Source organism: Sorex fumeus, unplaced genomic scaffold (genome assembly GCF_029834395.1).
Source record: "Sorex fumeus unplaced genomic scaffold, SorFum_2.1 ptg000265l, whole genome shotgun sequence".
NCBI classification, from domain to species: Eukaryota; Metazoa; Chordata; class Mammalia; order Eulipotyphla; family Soricidae; genus Sorex; species Sorex fumeus.
The window spans coordinates 14212034-14230042 of NW_026606322.1; positions in this window are offsets into that span (position 1 = coordinate 14212034).

An 18009-nucleotide genomic window follows, 5' to 3' on the forward strand; every position below is an offset into this window, starting at 1 on the left:
CTTGCAGGCTATCGAATGTAGCCTGCCCACAGGGCAGAGTCTGGAAAACTCCCCGTGGCGTACCAAATATGCCAAATACCAGTAACAATGATGGGTCTCACTCTCCTAAAGAGCCTTGAATATAATCTCAGGGCTAGGATGAAAGAGACTTTACTGGGGCCTGCTTGAGGCAATCGAATAACAGTGATACACATGAGGTACAGTTGTAGACTTACAAATTTTTGTGCTTGGGTTTCAATTATACAATGATCAAATACCCATCCCTCCACCAGTGCCCATTTCCCACCACCACAGATCCTAGTATCCCTCTGACCCCCCATCCCCCATCCCACCCTGAACATGATTGCCACTCAATGCCTCTTTTGCAAACCACAACATCTTTATATTTTTGAAAGAATAAATCTATAACAACATTTGTGAATAGTTATTTTATACTTGATTACAAATAACAATAATAATAACCTTTTAGTCTCTTACTAGTAATTAGGAAAACAATACTTCAGAAGTACTCATTTACCATGAAATGTGAACTGATCATCATTACAAAGAATTAAACTGACCCACAAACCTATAAAATTGGTGATAGTAGTCACAGCAATGCTATAGAAGTGATCAGGTTAAGAAGGATCTAACACTTTACATAAACTATGTACAGTAGTAGTCTAAATGCACATGGCCCCCATTCATACCTCATTGTCTTCTCTTTCCCTATTTACATTAATGGAAAGTTACCTACTACAATTTAACAAAGGAAAAGAAAACTTTGCCTTGTAAGTCCCATTGGATCCGCTTGATTCTATAAGGTAGAACAGTTTGTTCAGCTGCTAGGATACAATGGTCAGTCACTTTTTGATATGCGTTACTTAAAAATAAGCTTCTTTTCTTGATTATTTGATAAATGTGCCAGATTTCTACCAGTAAGTAACAATTTTCCTCCAAATTCCTAAGAGGTCATTTATGTATTATACCTTTTTTTTCAGGCCAGAGCGATAGCATAGCAGGTAAGGCATTTATCTTGCACATGCCTAAGCTGGATTCCATTCCTCCATCCCTCTTGAAGAGCCTGGGAAGCTACCAAGAGTATACCATCCACTCGGCGAAGCCTGGCAAACTCCCCATGATGTATTCGATATGTCAAAAACAGTAACAACAAGTCTTACAATGGAGACATTACTAGTGCCCGCTCGAGAAAATTGATGAATAATGGGAGGACAGTGCTATCTTTTTTTCAGATAAGTATAATTTGCACGTACCATCCAGAAGTGGACAACTGCACTTCTACAAACTCTCTCTGATACCCCTAAGGACAGTAGTGAAAGGACATTTTCCCAGTGGGAGGAACTTTAAACAACTTGATGTTCACTTCCCCTAAAAAGAGAAATAGTCATGTACATTGTTATATACTGAACAATGATTACCCTGGCTGATGAAGGCCCTGGAAGGAACATAGTAGGAAGTGTTGTGCTAAGGAAATTTGGAAAAGTATGTGAGTAGATATCTATAAATGTGTTTTGAAAAATGAAGATTCGTTTTGCCTGAATGAATGCTCACCAAATGGTGACATAAGAAAAAGGTAAATTAATAGTATGATCTTTTGTATGAATTTCCACAAACCTCTTTCATAACAACTCCTGTTATCATCCAGTGAACTCCAAAAAATAAAGTGATCATATTAGCAAACAGATTATGAACTGTCAATCAGACTTTCACCAAGAAACTACAGAAAACTATATTATTTTGGCAAGGCAAAATTTCATGGAATCCAATCATGTTTCTTCTTTCTTTTCCCCAGTTTACAATAGAAGTCTTTCTAAAATTTTAATTAAGAAACATTCAGACTTGGGGCTGGAGAGGTAGTACAATGAGTAGGGCATTTGCCTTGCATGTGGCTAACTTGGGTTCAATTTCTGGTACCCCCATATGGTCCTTTGAGCATCACTAGGAATAATTCTTTTCTTTAAATTTTTATTAGTGAAACACCATGAGGTACAGTTGTAGATTTACAAATTTTTGTGCTTGGGTTTCAATTATACAATGATCAAACACCCATCCCTCCACCAGTGCCCATTTTCCACCACCACGGGTCCCAATATCCCTCCCACCCCCCCATCCCCCCATTCTACCCTGCCTCTGTGGCAAGGTATTCCATTTTGTTCTCTCTCTCCCCTTTTGGGTGTTGTGGTTTGCAAAAGAGGCATTGAGTGGCAATCATGTTTGGTCTACCAGGAATAATTTTTGAGTGCAGATCTAGGAGTAAGTCCTAAGAACTGTTGGGTATGACTCCCAACTAAAAAAGTAAAGAGAGTAAGGTTCAGACTGTGGTATCTTATTCAAATAGAGGTTATCTGAAAATGATTGCTTTCCTTGATATGCTTTTTTTCCCCACTGTGAATTATACATATTAGGAAACAGACATGAATATTAATTGACCCATTGAGTGGTACTCTGCAATTCTTAACAAGCAAAGGTATATAAATAAAATAATTAAGATATAAACTTTTAGAGTTAAAATTCAATAAAAGTGTGATCATCAGTTGAAACAAATGTAATTCTATATCCTTGGTGGAATAATGTTTCTTCCAATAAACCCTTCACCCAGAGGAAATATGAAAGGCTTTGACTTTTTCTATCTTCTAGTATTTTCTGTTTTCAAAAGCTCTCCTCTCTACTGTTGCTAAGGTAGAAAAGAAACTGTTGCCAAGTAACAAGAAAATACAAGGTCCAGCATATATCTGTGTCTCCTTAATTGCATGTCAAATGTAAAACTCTCAACTGTTCTCAAGGACATAGTGTGAGTGCAATGTCATTTAGAACACTACTCTATAAGATTTTTAGGCTTATATGACCTTACAAAGTTCAGTGCTTTAATAGCTGTGTTCAGTTATATATATTTATATATGCATATATATAATTTTTATGTTTCACCTTGGGAAACAAGCACATTACTAATGCAATTGCACTTTTCATTTACCTGAAGCTCTTTGCTTAATCATGAGCAAGTAATTTGAAGGAAGATTATTTGCTTGTTTCATTTCTTCTTTTTGACCAAGAACAGATGTCATATTCGATTCACTTGACAAAACTTCTTTGCTTACAAGCTGCAGGAAGGTAAATAACTGTATTATGATTCACCTTGGTGCAATATCAGAGTCACTTTGTGATTGGAAACTCACAACTATATGTTTGAGAAGTTGACTCACACGGAAGGCATACACAAAATATTAGATGAACGCTCACTCTGAGTAACTCCTAACGACTACCTACTTGCTTCGTTCCTCTCTTAGAAAATGCACAACAACTTTAATTTTTGCTTCCATTTGTACCATATCCACAGCTGTAGCACTGTAGCACTGTCCTCCCATTGTTCATCGATTTGCTCAAGCAGGCACCAGTAATGTCTCCATGGTGAGACTTGTGTTTACTGGTTTTGGCATATAAAATACACCACGGGGAGCTTGCCAGGCTCTGCTGTGCAGGCGGGATACTCTCGGTAGTTTGCCAGGCTCTCCAAGAGGGATGGAGGAATCTAACCCGGGTGGACAGTGTGCAAGGCAACGCCCTACGTGCTGTGCTATCGTTCCAGCCCACCATATCCACAACATGGTTAAAAATTGTAAGACCAATGAGGCACCAAAGAAAAATATATTTGCTCAATGAATTAAATAAATTAAAGGTCTTATCTTAAAAATGAGCATTAGAAGAACTGTGAGATAATGAATCAGGATCATAGAAATTTAGGGGCTATTTTGAGATAGGCAACATCTCATATAGAGAGGAAATAAAATGAAATAACATAATGAGACACTATATCTGCAATTGGAAAATATAAGGAATAAAAAAAACAGAAAAGTAACCACTGGCTTAAAAAAAACTCAACTTTATCAATGCATGTTGGTATCTAATTATTTCTCTCTCTTTTTTTGTTTGTTTGTTTGTTTTGTTTTTTTGCAAAACCAGTAATCATCAGGGGTAACTCCTGAGTCCATTTTCAGGAATCAGTTGGGATTCCAGGAATTGAACCTGGGTTGACAGCATAAAAGGCAAGCACTCTACCCTCTAATTAATACTTTTATAATGTCCCATATTAAAACTCTTCCTTTGTCTTAAAAAGATTCTAAAAATTGGCATTTTAGTTATTAAATTTGATTCATCCTAATTTTAATACAACAGTCTCACATCTTATTATATTCATAGACTGGAAGTTTTTGCCTCTGTGATCCTACTAAGATTACAGTTTCTGATCCTTTTTCAGTGTGTCTCACTAATGCAAGCTGTCCCAGCAATATGATATATTCTAAATGATCCTTAACATACTAAATTGTGTAGACTGTAAAAAAAGAAATACTGCAAATTCAGGACACACAAATAATGGCTAATAGTGTTTTCTGCTTACATGATCACAGAGTAATGGACCGTCTGGTCTGGCATTTTGTTCACATCTACGCAGAAAATCAGATGACCAATTACACACAGTAAAGAAACTCCCATCTGTTCTAGATATTATCTTTGATTCCCTCTCAACTTTAGTAATAGTAGAGTCTTTACTTTTCTCAGGATTGAAAAGCAGGGAGGGGTGTGTGTGTGTGTGTGTGTGTGTGTGTGTGTGTGTATGAAGAAAAGAGTGACCTTCCACCAAAGTGGCCTTTGAATACCTTTTTCGGTATATCCAAAGTATACTTAAAAGACCTATTGACTGATTGGGAGTGATGTTGCTAGGCCACGCTCAGTAGTAGCACGCTCAGTAGTAGTCTAGGCTTATTTATGGATCTGTGCTCTGTGCTCTGAGATCACTCTTGGTGGTACCTGGGGGAAAACATATGGCTAACGATTCCAACTAGGGTCAGCCATATGCAAAGCAAGTGTTTTACCATCTATACTATATCTGCAGCCTCTCAATCATGTCTATTAGAAGGGAGGAGCAGTAAAGGTACCTGATGCTCTTCTCAGAGACCATGGCTTGATAGTGCTCACATAAACATATGCAATTCTGGGATCCAAACCATCATCACAGAAACAGCCATATGTAAGGTGAAGACCCTAAAATCTATACTAATTTTCTAGCTCTAACACTCTTTTTATAATCAGTAGGAAGGGCATGGTGGAATAATAACTTGTGGATTTGTAGATAGAAGTCTAGCCACCATCGTGATATAGCCATTAGAATTACTTTTAGAATAAAAAGCAATAGGACTTCTTATGTGCGTATTTAAAATTAGCCTTAATAGCAATTACAGTATCAGAAATCTCATTCAACACTATTTAATCTGACTACACAGTTGGAGTCTTTATTCTCATAAGTCCCTTATATTTTCTTTCCTTTATGTCTTTGATAAATTTAAAATTAAAATGAGCCAAGTATTTATTTGCCAATTTCTGAAGGTTTCTGTTGTTATATTCAAAGACTACTCAGCATGAACAATGTTAGTATTAAAGCATTTTGGGAGAAATGAGAAGATGTTATATATCAAGAAAATGAAAATGTTTGGAAGACAAAATTTATACACACAAATATAACAATATGCCATATTATTTCAATGAATACTGTATATTTGTAAAAGAAAATCACCACTCATATAACTATTGGATCATATTTTCCAATCTTTTAGAATCAGTAACTGGAAATTAGGATAACAATTTTTATTTTAGAAAGGGAAAATTAGGTTTTTCGTTTTGAAAGCTTTGAATCTTGAATACTGTCTTTTAGACAAATAATGTATATAATAAAACATAATTTAAAATGCATATACTTATAGATCATAGTAGTGCTTGGAGTAAAAGCATCGATTGATAGAATATAAATTTAGAACATTTTCATATATGTCAATGTGTTTGTGATACTGGTACAACATAAGCTGAGAACACCAAGACACTTTAAATCTCTGCCATTGAAGAGGTAGCCAATCAGAAAGTACAATAGGATGACTGGGGGGTGGGACTTGGCAGCAGATAAATAGAAGCCCCCAGACCGAGTTAACCCCCTCTTTTTTTCTTTTGCTTTTTGGGTCACACCCGGCAATGCTCAGGGGTTACTCCTGGCTCTGCACTCAGAAATCACTTCTGGCGGTACTCAGGGGACCATATGGGATGCTGGGAATCGAACCTGGGTCGACTGCGTGCAAGGCAAACGGCCTACCGGCTGTGCTATCTCTCCAGCCCCAACCCCCTCTTTTTGGATCTTTCTTCTCACTTTTCCGTAACACAAATTCCCTCGACCCACCTCTCTTTTTACGGGACCCATAGCTCAGCTAGGGCTGCATGAGCCTGAACAGGGCCTGGTACAGGCGAGCATCTCGGGGCCAGCCAGGTAAGTGGATCGCAGACTGGGCATCGTTAAACAGGACTTGGTCAGAGTTCACAGGAAAAGGAGAGAACTGGGCATATGTGTGGTGTCCACGTGGTCCAGGACTATGTTCATTCATATGTGAGGCTTGGTCTGAGCATGTGGAAAGCAGCCTGCAGCATGGCTGTGGTTGGGTAGTGGAGATCAGCTGCAGGGGCTGGGTCCCTTGGGGTGGGGAGGGCTCTCATTTTAGGCTCCCTGGAGGGTGGACAATGAGATTATCTGGCACTGGCAGGAGGTGGCTTGTGGGTGTGAGCCCTGGGTCACCAGAGACTGGGAGAAGCAGGCAGAGGATCTCTGCTCCTGGGTCCCATTGAACCCAGAGTCCAAGGTCACAAAGTTCAGCATTACCTGAGTTTCGTGGGACTTCACTCATGCGTGAGGCCTGAAAGTGGCCTGGAGTATGGCGGCAGTTGGGTAGTAGAGGTCAGTTGCTGGGCTGGGTTGCTTGGGGCCAGGAGGGCTCTCACCCTTCCCTCTCTGCCCTCCCTCCCTCCAGTGAAAACAGCCTGACGCCTGTCCCAGAAGGCTGCGGTCCTGCATGCACAGTTGCACTTTCCCCTCAGAGGCCAGTGGCGGTGGGGGCCACGTGACCTCATCCAGCAGCAGAAAGTTCTTTATCCTCCAGATGCTCATAAAATACTCTGACACCTTGATTGCCAAAGGGAAGAAGAGGCTGACAGTGAGCCACACAGCACGGTACAGGGTCACAGACACGAAAACCAAGCTGACTGTGATGGTGTGGCCTAGAAGCACATATATGGTGAAGGTCACGTACATGATGATCTTGCTGGCTGGGAAGAAGGATGCCAGGTTCATGCCCTTCAAGTAGGAGCTATGCAGGACCTTGGAGATCTCCTTCTTCTTATAGCTGCCGCGGGGGCTATGGGGAGACGGGAGCCCAGGAACAGGCGAGCCGGGGGGCGCCTGGGGGGTGCAGGTTGTGGGGACCCAGCAGGTGCGAGGTGGCTGGCATGGTTGATAAGGTATGCACATAAATTTAAAAAATATATAATTTCAAGTGACTAAATATTACAAAAATGGAAAATAAATGATAGTTATTGCATGCAGTCAGTAATAGGCCATTGCAGCATAGCTATGGTCTCAAGGAACAAAAGAATACTAATGGAAATTGTTAAAAGAAGAACCTATATCAACGTACGAGAAACTGCTAATGACTTAAAGATCAGATACACAAGTGTATTCCCTCAGAACCATGGTAATCATGATCATGACCAAAGCAAAAGCCTTTGTGCTTTTGAAAGAAAAGGTCATGGTAATTATCATATGGGATTTACTTACAAAATAAGAGGCAACTGTAGGGAAACAAGCAAACAAACAAAAAAAGATTCATAGTGAAAACGTACTGTTAATGGTTTACCAGAACTTTCTTCAGATCTCAATAAGTTGGATATAATGTTTGGAACCACAAATGGAAATGTTTTCCTTAATCACACACTTAATCACACTTAACTTCCCGTTAGTCGTCGATTTGCTCGAGCGGGCGCCAGTAACGTCTCCATTTGTCCCTGTCGCGTGCTAGTGTAGCCCAATGGCATCTCTTCGCTCCGGGAACATGGAGGGCCTCAAACCGATCGTTCATGATCTTGACAAAGAAGTCTGACCATCTGGTAGGTGGGCGGCCACGCGGTCTCTTGACATCCCGTGGAATCCAATCAGTAACAGCTCTAGTCCAACGGTCATCTTTAAATCTCATTACGTGACCAGCCCATCTGATTTTCGACACCTTGGCATATGAGACAGCGTCCCTGATCCTTGATCGTCGACGGATGTCAGAACTCCGGATTCGTTCTCTCATTTGAGTGAAACGTGATATTCCAAGCATAGCTCTTTCTATTCTTCTTTGGGAGACCTGAATAACGTTCTCATCTTGTTTGCATAGGGCCCAGGTCTCTGAGGCATATGTTAATGCAGGAAGAACAGTGGAATCAAAGAGATGTGCCCGGAGCCGGAGGTTCTTCGTCCTCTTAGCTATTTCTTCGACGTTCTTGAAGGCGTTCCAAGCCGCTCTCTTCCTCCTGCGCAGCTCGGGTGCCAGGTCATTTCTCATGTTGACCTCTCGACCTAGGTACACATAGCTGTTGCATTCGGAGATGGTCGTTCCATTGAGAGCGAATGGGGTGTCAGGAACAAGGCTGTTTCTCATAAACATTGTCTTCGTAAGATTCAGCTGTAGTCCTACCTTTCCACACTCACGGTCAAAGTCGGCCAGCATTTGTGCCGCTTGGCTGATGTTTGGTGTTATTAAAACAATGTCATCAGCAAAGCGGAGGTGGTGTAATTGCCGACCATCTATCTTCACTCCCATTCCTTCCCATTCCAGTCGTCGCATGATGTTCTCGAGGGTGGCACTGAAGAGTTTCGGTGAAATGGTATCACCCTGCCGCACCCCTCTCTTGACATCAACGATCACTTCTTTGTAGAATGGTGAGATCCTGGTAGTGAATCCGCAATACAGCTCACAGAGGATCCTGATGTATTGGGCTTGAATGCCCTGATTGGCTAGGGCTTCAATGACCGCTTCCGTCTCAACAGAATCAAAGGCCTTCTTTAAATCAATGAATGTTAAGCAGAGCGGCATCTTGAACTCCCGAGAAAGCTCAATGAGCTTGGTTACCGTGTGGATATGGTCGATGGTGCTGAATCCTTTGCGGAACCCGGTTTGCTCGCATGGTTGTCCTTCATCTAGTGTTCTGCCAATCCTATTCAGGATGACTCGAGTGAACAGCTTGTAGATGACAGACAATAGGCAGATCGGGCGATAGTTGCCAATGTCATGGATGTCTCCCTTCTTGAACAGTAGTACGGTCCTGCTGGTTTTCCATTGGGACGGAACCTTGCATTCAGACAGGTAGCGAGTGAAGAGCCGAGCCAGTGTATTGATGAGTACTGACGGCAGGTTCTTCAGGTGTTCAGGTCTGACCTTGTCTGGGCCGGGTGCTGTTTGCTTCTTTACCAACGAAATGGCGTGTCGGATTTCGGAAGGGAGAACGTTAGGAACGACATACCCATCCTGTGGAATTTGGTATGTTGGCAAGTGGACATGGCTATCGAAGAGATTTGAGAAGAAGTCATGGATAATCTTCTCCATTGCCGTTCTGGAGGATGTGATGGATCCATCAGGACGTCGGAGGGCAGTCATCTTGGTCTTGTAGTTGGCGAAGGACAGGCGGGCGTTACGAATACTTTTCCCGGCTTCTGCCGCATCTACCAGTACTTCTGCTCTTCTCTCTTTGAGGTCTTCCTTGATCGCATCTCTGCACTGCTTTGCAAGCTCGGACGTTAGCTTGCGGTTGCCTGAGGCATGCGCCAAACCACGCTGGCGAATTAGCTCAAGAGTTTTCGAAGATAGGCGACTTTTTGTGGCTATCTCTCTCTTGGCGTTCCTCGCACATTCATGGAGGTGCTGAACCAGTTGATCGTATTCCTCGTCAATGTTGTCAACAATGGCATCTTCCCATGTTGCCGCAATAGTACCAAAGATTTCCCAGTTGGTGGTCGTTCTGGGAGTTCTCTTTTTGAACTTTGCAGCCCTTTCTCCCCGCTCTGTGAAGTAGAATTTTGCACGAAGGAGACGGTGGTCCGATCCCGTTCGAAATTTTGGGACAACAGCGACATCAGTCAGGCAAAACCGTCGATTGAATATGATGTGGTCTATTTCGTTGTGGAATCGTCCACTGGGAGACTCCCATGTCCATCGTTTAGATTCTGCCTTCTGGAACTGTGAGTTACCATGAATGGTCTTGGTCGACATGATGAACTCAGACAGTCTCTCACCCTGTTTGTTCCATTCTAGGCCATGGGTCCCGATGTGAAGTTCTTCAGCTGATCTTCTCGGTCCTATCTTGGCATTAAAATCACCCACAATGATCTTGTAGAAGGTGTGATCTTCTTTATAGAACTTCTCTAGCTCCATGTAGAACTTCTCGATTTCTCTTTCATCATAATGAGATGTTGGTGCGTAGACAACGAAGATAGAAACTGCAGGCAGTGAGCCACATCTATTCAAATGTAAACGTCCGATTCGGGTTGTTAGGCATTCGAATGAATCAATGCTCTTGGCCAAGTTTGTGTTGACAAGGACACCGACGCCTCCAACACCTCTTTTATCGCATGTTCCGAGGAACAATTCTTCTCCGGTGTCGAAAACGGCATGGTGAGATTCGTGCCTTCTTGTCTCGGTCAGACCAATGATGTCGTACTTGATCATTCACGCTTGTACCATCAGGTCCTCGATGGATGCATCTGATGCTAGCGTACGTGCATTGAAAGTACAGACGATCATTTTTGTCTTCCTTCGTTGTGGCAGCCTAGGTCGGCCTTGAGATTTTGTCGGCCTCTCCTTTCTCATCCTTCTCAGTGCTGCCTTGTCGGTGAAGCCTTCAGGGTCAGGTGAATGAGACCAGTTGTAGTTACTGGTTTTGGCATATCGAATACACAGCGGATAGCTTGCCAGGCTCTTCCGTGCGGGCGAAATACTCTCGGTAGCTTGCCAGTCTTTCCGAGAGGTATAGAGGCTCTTGGGGTGACCTCTAATCACCCTTGTAGGTGTTGCCATATTTGAACCCTATCAAATATGGTACGACAATTCCAGAAGATGGGTATTTAGTGTCTTATGATGTGTCCGGAAAGCGTCCTGGAGTGTGGCGACGGCTGGGTAGTGGAAGTCCTGTCGAGAGTGGAAGTCTGCCAGTGGGGTATTTATCTGGGTAGTGTGGGTCTCCTGTGCACAATTCGATCCCTGGGTGGTTGATGGAAGCAGACAGGGCAGGGTAGGGTGGGGCTCCTGATTAGAATCCCTTTGTCACCTGTGGTGGTGGGAGCAAGCAAGAAGCTCTGTCCCTGGGTCCGCCGAGCCTGGAGTCCAAGGTCTCAGAGAGTTCCACTTATCTTGTTCTGTGGGTCTTCAGTTGTGCGTGGGTCTCGGCCGGAGCTGCCGCGCGGGTCCGGAAAGCGTCCTGGAGTGTGGCGACGGCTGGGTAGTGGAAGTAGTGTCCATGTTTTCCTTAACATAGATAAATGTTTGTGGTACCATGGTACACTATCTGATTACAAGGAATCTCTAATGGGGTTCTTGTGTGTGTTTGTGTATCTGTGTGGTCTCTGTGTGTGTATGTGTAAAAAATAGTGTGAGAGAGAGAGGAATAGAAAGAGTGCAAGGAACAGAGAGACAGGGAGAGATAAAGGGAGAGAAAAAAGGGAGAAAGAGACAAAGAGAGGAGAGGGAGATGAGAGAGAAATGAAAGTAAAATACCAAAAAACATAATTCTGAAAAGAGCAAAATCTTAAAAAAAAAAACTCAGGGAGATCCTTCTTCAGTCAGTATATATTCCAGAACAGTCATCACTATCATAGGAAAAACCAAAGGCAAATGAGTAAATTTCATCAAAACTTGAGAGAAGTAAATGAACTTATGCGGGGCATCCACTCAAAGACACTCAATCTATGTATCCTCCTTGTGAATTTGTCTGGAGATAAAAAATGGTATATTTTCTTGTTTCAAAAATTTCCTTTGGTATACTACTTGATCTTTCTCCAATTTTTTTGCTTTTGAAGTGGAGGACTCCAAGACTTGACAAAATCTATAAACCATTGGCATTTTTTTAAGAATTGAAGAATCCTCCACAATTTCTGGAAAATCTCTGAGCAGTCATGTCAAAGATGTCTACATATGAAAAAAGTCTATATGAAAGAAAGGCTATCTATACCCTAGACTATGTGATGGGCATACCAAAAACTAACCATAGGAGATTTTAGATGAAGATACAACTTCTTTGAATTTAGCAGAGAAAGAATATAATGTATATATCAAAAGTTCATGATATCTAAGGATCTAGGATAAATGATTTTAAATATCTAGGGTAAATGATTTTAAGAGAAAAATAATTTACTAATTGACCCCAATAATAACTTACAGAGCTTAAAAACTCAGAAATAGATGTCAGTTTATTTGATTCTTTTTTGCATCCGACTCTGGTTGCATTTGGATTTCCAAATTTGGTTAATAGTACATCTTAAGAAGCAATATAGATGGACATAAAATTATTGACCAGCAACAACAGAGAAATAAAATATGGTAGAAAAATACTATCACAGTCAATACAGAAATTAAAACAGTGGTTTTAATACATCATAATGGTCACTTTAAAGATAATTGGCAGCCAAAGTACAGTCCTTGGAACAGAGAAAGATATTTTATAATTACCATCTACAATTCCTGTCTATCAATATACACTTAAATATTCTGAAACTTAGAGAAATAAGAATAAGAACCACTGGAAAATCTCTAGCTCAAAAAGATGGTTAATAAATTTAAAATGGAATAGTTTATGTATCCTCCTTCTTGATGCAAACCCTAGTGTAAAAGCACCATAAAAAACCATTAATGGAATAAAATATGTAATTATTTGATCAGAATAAGTACAGCTAACTAGAGAGATGAACTCCTCAGAGATGAGAATGGAAATAGATATATTTTCTCTTCAAATATTAAAAGTAAGCAACCTATTTAAAAATCAGACATAAAGAATGGGTGTTGGAACATGTATGACTGAAACTCAATCATGAACAGATAAAACTCATTGTTTTAGGAATACAAAGATATAGATGTTTGCTTTGCACAATTTGTATTGTGATTTCATCCTCAGTACCCCATGTGGTCGCCTGAACTCAGCCAGGAGTGATCTCTGTGTACAGAGTTAGGAGTAACCACTAAGAACCTCCAGATGAGGCCCAGAAAACAAACAAATAAGACAGCAACAAAAGTATCATTGTTCTTATAATTTTCCAAAGCTCTTTATTTATTTATTTATTTATTTATTTATTTTTCAGCAAACCACAAGAGTAGCAATTAATTGGAGAGAAGTTTCTTCTTTTAGTGATACTATATTTGGCAAGCAAGACATCATCAATAAAGGTAAAGGTAAAGGTAAAGGCCCACCCGTTGATCGTCGATTTGCTCGAGCGGGCCCAGTAACGTCTCCATTGGAGACTTTGTTGTTACTGTGTTTGGCATATCGAATACTCTCGGTAGCTTGCCGGGCTCTCCGAGAGGGGTGGAGGAATCGAACTCAGGTTGGCCATGTTGGCCGCTTGTAAGACGAACGCCCTACCTGCTGTGCTATCGCTCCAGCCCATCTGATATATTGACATCATCAATATATCAGATTAATACATTTTCTGAAAAAAAATTGAAAATGAAGTAATCCTCCTGCTTGGAGGAGTCTTCAGCCTTCTAGAGGAAGGGAAAATCATGTACTGGATACTCAATCCCACCCTGCTTATCATATTAAGTGTGAAAGGAAAGGCTAAGTGAAACTGTAATTAGCAGTATTGTAAATCATAGTGTCTAAGTAAAAATTGGAAAAGAAAATGGCACTTGGTTCTTAAAGGTATGAAATACAGAAGGCTGAAGTTCTCCTGAGGAGTCCATCTGGAGGAAATGCAGTGAGGAGGATATGAACAGAGAGAAGCGAGCTCACAAAGAAAACAGGACTAAATTATCTTATTCCAAAACAAACCTGAGTGTTGGTCACCCAGTGACATTTCCCCCTGATTTTAATAAAAAATTCCTGCCCAGGGATGGAGATTTAATATGCTCATTTAACATGAGGTCAGTATCAGGAACAGGATTCTATACTAAGCATTTGCCAAACAAGTGCCAATTATAAATGCTATAACAAACTTTGGAGCAGGGAGCCACTACTTGTGTTTTAAAGTGAAATCACCACAATAGGTAAAAAAAAAAAGCTGCTATTCTCCTGGCTGACTCTCGCTGTGTCTGAACTTAAAAGACAAAGTTAGTATGTGCTAAATTTTCCACGTAACTCTTTACCCAAACTTTTCATTTCAGTAGGGTTACATCCATACTGACTCATTGATTTTTAATAGGAATATGGGAATGTGATATGTGGCCTACACTGAATTATAATGATGTCTGAAATTAGGTAAATTAAATACTTGGTTTACCTACAGCATCAAAAATACAGAACATAATGAACTTCGGCCTATGGTGCCACCAGCAGGTCAATCTGTACCTCTGAGATGAGTGCAACAGCAGCCTGATGGCACCTTCAGACTTCCAGATACCCCAAAATTGCTGCCGTGCCTTTGGACAGACCTCAAAAACTTGGAGCAAAGTTTACCAAGAATGTTAATGGCCAAAAGGTAGGTATGTGGGAGACACACCCACAAACCACCTCGGACTCAGCTATACAATTGGAGGCATGGCCTCTCTGGTTCCTGATCGACCTGCTTAACGGCCATGATCCCAAGGACTCAGAAACAAATCTTGAAACACAGCGGCTTTTGGCAGAAATGCATCCAGTCCCTGCAGTAGGTTACTGGTGCTGGGTCAACCCAGGTGGGAATAGGTTTTTGTCTTGGCCTGTTCCTCCTGGTGGCCCAGTGACCACCATCCTCCACAGGCCACTGGACAGTCAGGTTTGGACCCGCAGCGACGAAACACGTGGCGCCTCATGGGATGCGGATGGAGCCAGCCCTTTCCTCTCCGTCCCAACGAGCCCCCTAATTGCCGCCCGCAAATGGCCTCTCTGACTCCTGATCAAGCTGCTTAACGGCCATGATCCCAGAGACTCAGAAACAAATATTGAAACCCAGTGACTTTTGGCAGAAATGTGTCTGGACCCCACAGTGGGTTGTTGCTGGACCACCCCAGGGGGGAATGGGTGCTGTCCCTCCACCTGCTCCCTCTTGGCAGCTCGGTGACCGCCATCTGCCAGAGGCCATTGGACAGTCAGGTTTTGGCCCTCAGTGACCAGACACGCAGGGCCTCATGGGATTGGGGTGGAGCTGGTTCTTTCCTCTCTGTCCCAATGAGACCCCAAGTCACTGCCCATGAGCGGCCTTTCTGGCTCCTGATCAAGCTGCTTAAGGGCCACGATCCCAGAGACTCAGGAGCAAATCTCAGAACCCAGCAGGTTTTGGTAGAAATCCCTCCAAATTTAAAATTTTGGAATTTCAAAATCGCATGGCCACTACTGCAGCCACACAACATCATATGTTATTCTTAACCAGCAATAGAAAATACTCTGTCTGCTGTTGCCTTTTCAACAGATCTGAATGTTGGGGTAAAATCCCAAATAATAATGGTGGGTCAAAATATTGAATGTGATCAAAGTAGAGCAAGAGTAATGTGGAAATCATCTGCCCCCGCATGTAGGGGGAGGGTGTGAAATGGGGGTATGTTGGGGTTTTTGGTGGTGGAGAATGGGCACTGGTGAAGGTATGGGTGTTTCATTGTATGACTGAGACTTAAACCCAAAAGTTTTGTAACTGCTCTCATGGTGATTCAAATATAGAAAATTATAAAAAATAAAAAAAATCAACTTTATTTAATAGGTCATTCTATTCATTCACATGCAATTAAAAGAGATTTAAGAATTTGAACAGAATTTTTCTTCTTTTATGATAACTAACAGTTTCTACTGAAAATAAGTAATATTAAATCCATGTGAAACAATTCTGATGTGCATTTATAGTTCTTCACGGAATATCTCCTTTGTTGTATTCCCCACCCCCTATAGTACTGTTGTACTGTTCTCCCATTGTTTATCAATTTTCTTGAGTGGGCACCAGTAACGTCTCCGTTGTGAGACTTGTTGTTACTGGTTTTGGCATATAAAATACACCACAGGAAGCTTGCCAGGTTCGGCTGCGTGGGGTGGATACTCTCGGTAGCTTGCCGGGCTCTCCCAGAGGGACAGAAGAATCAAACCCGGGTCAGCTGCATGCTAAGGCAAATGCCCTACCCACTGTGCTATCACTCCAGTCCCCCAACCCCTATATCCAACATATTTGAACACCAGAATTTCTACCTTAGAATGAATTACTATTTGTTTCAGGCTTTTACTCAACTTTTATAATTAACCATTCATTAAATTAACTATCAGTGCTGACTTTATCAATTAATTTATGCAGAGATGTGTTTATTATTATAAAACTAAAGTACACTGTTTCTTATTTAATAACTTTGGCTGTTGAGTAAAGTTCTAATATTCTATTGTATGTTCTATTGTATGTGTGTGCTATATTTCTTATGATAATAAGAATAGTGTGACTAGAGTTAGAACCAGTTTTGACATTAGCAGCATTTTCTGTCAGCCTCTCAACTTTCCCACTGGGTAGGAGTATTTCCTGAAGAGAGATCTGCTTTGCCTGCAGGAAGCACAGGCAGACATTTGTGTTTAATTACTTCACAACCAATTTCATGTGGTCTAAGAATCTCATTGATAAATAAGTTCTTCTTATTCAAGTATACCAGTATAGATTTTTTTAGCCTTAGCTTGGAGCACAGTATCAAATGTAGAGAAAAAAACTAATACATTCTTTTGCATTTCAATTGAATTTCTCAGTTACTAAATATCTGTAACCTATACACTTTTTAATCTCTTTATGCACATAAAAAAGAGAATTTATTGGGGATAATAATGTTCTAAGATTTGGCAGTTTTTAGTGTGTGACTCAAGGATGTCTGCAAGAAACAGAATGCAATAAGGTCATATGTCACTTTTAATGACAATATATTGACATGCAAGATTAAAGAATTGCGAAGTGGCCAAAAGATCAAATGCTACAAAAATCTGAGTAAATCATAGAGTGACAGAAAATCAAGAAAGTCAATTGTGAATGCTACTCACGTATACATATATATGCATGTATATACATACACATATTATTATAGCCAATGAGACTCTTAACTTGATTTATTCAGATATAAAAATATATAGAAGCACTTAAGCCTATTTTAGTTGCTATTATGTAGTAATACACAATGAATATTTATGTATTTGTAATATTTAACTTTAATATAATTAACTCTGAGAAAATTTTACCTTATCTAAATTGAACATCCCTTTATTTGTACCAGTACTTGGAAACCATTATTATTAGACATATTATATAATAAAGTTTAACATTTTTTTATCCTTTATGGGACTTTAAAAGTCAGATCCCATGACATATTTACTTATTATATTTATTTACTAATGTGCTGCTATTAATAATTCTCATATATTTATAATTAATGCTTATGAAGATTAAGTTACTTTTTCCTAGTGGAACCAAAATAATGATAAAATGAAACTGAAACATAAATTATCTTAATTATGAATATGTTTATAATATATTGTGCTTAGGTATATTATTTAGAATATATTCAGTATAGTATATAGTTTATGAACATGAATGCCTAAAATGCCTTCCATTCAACATTATTATGCAAAAGCTTTTGCTATGTATAGTTTCTATACAAAGAAATTTTAATATCATGCATCATCTGTTATCTCTTAGAATGAATAATTTTTCTTTATGCAATTTTTTTTGTCTATTTCTAGCACTCATGGTGAAAATTAATACATTTTGAGTAATCCTTAAATCTTTCTCATATATTTCTTTGCTTCTCATTTGCTTAATAACTCATTTATTTCATTTTACCCTTTGTTTTGAGATAATATCTTGTCATATTAAACACTTAAGAGGTTTATAGAGATTGCTCTATAAGACATATTTAAGTTTGACAACAATATTTAAAACAATGTAATGTGACATGTAGAGAAAATTAAGTAATTTAATAGAACACATATGTAATTAGACAGTAATAGCAAGAGATGTTGAAAATAATAAATGTT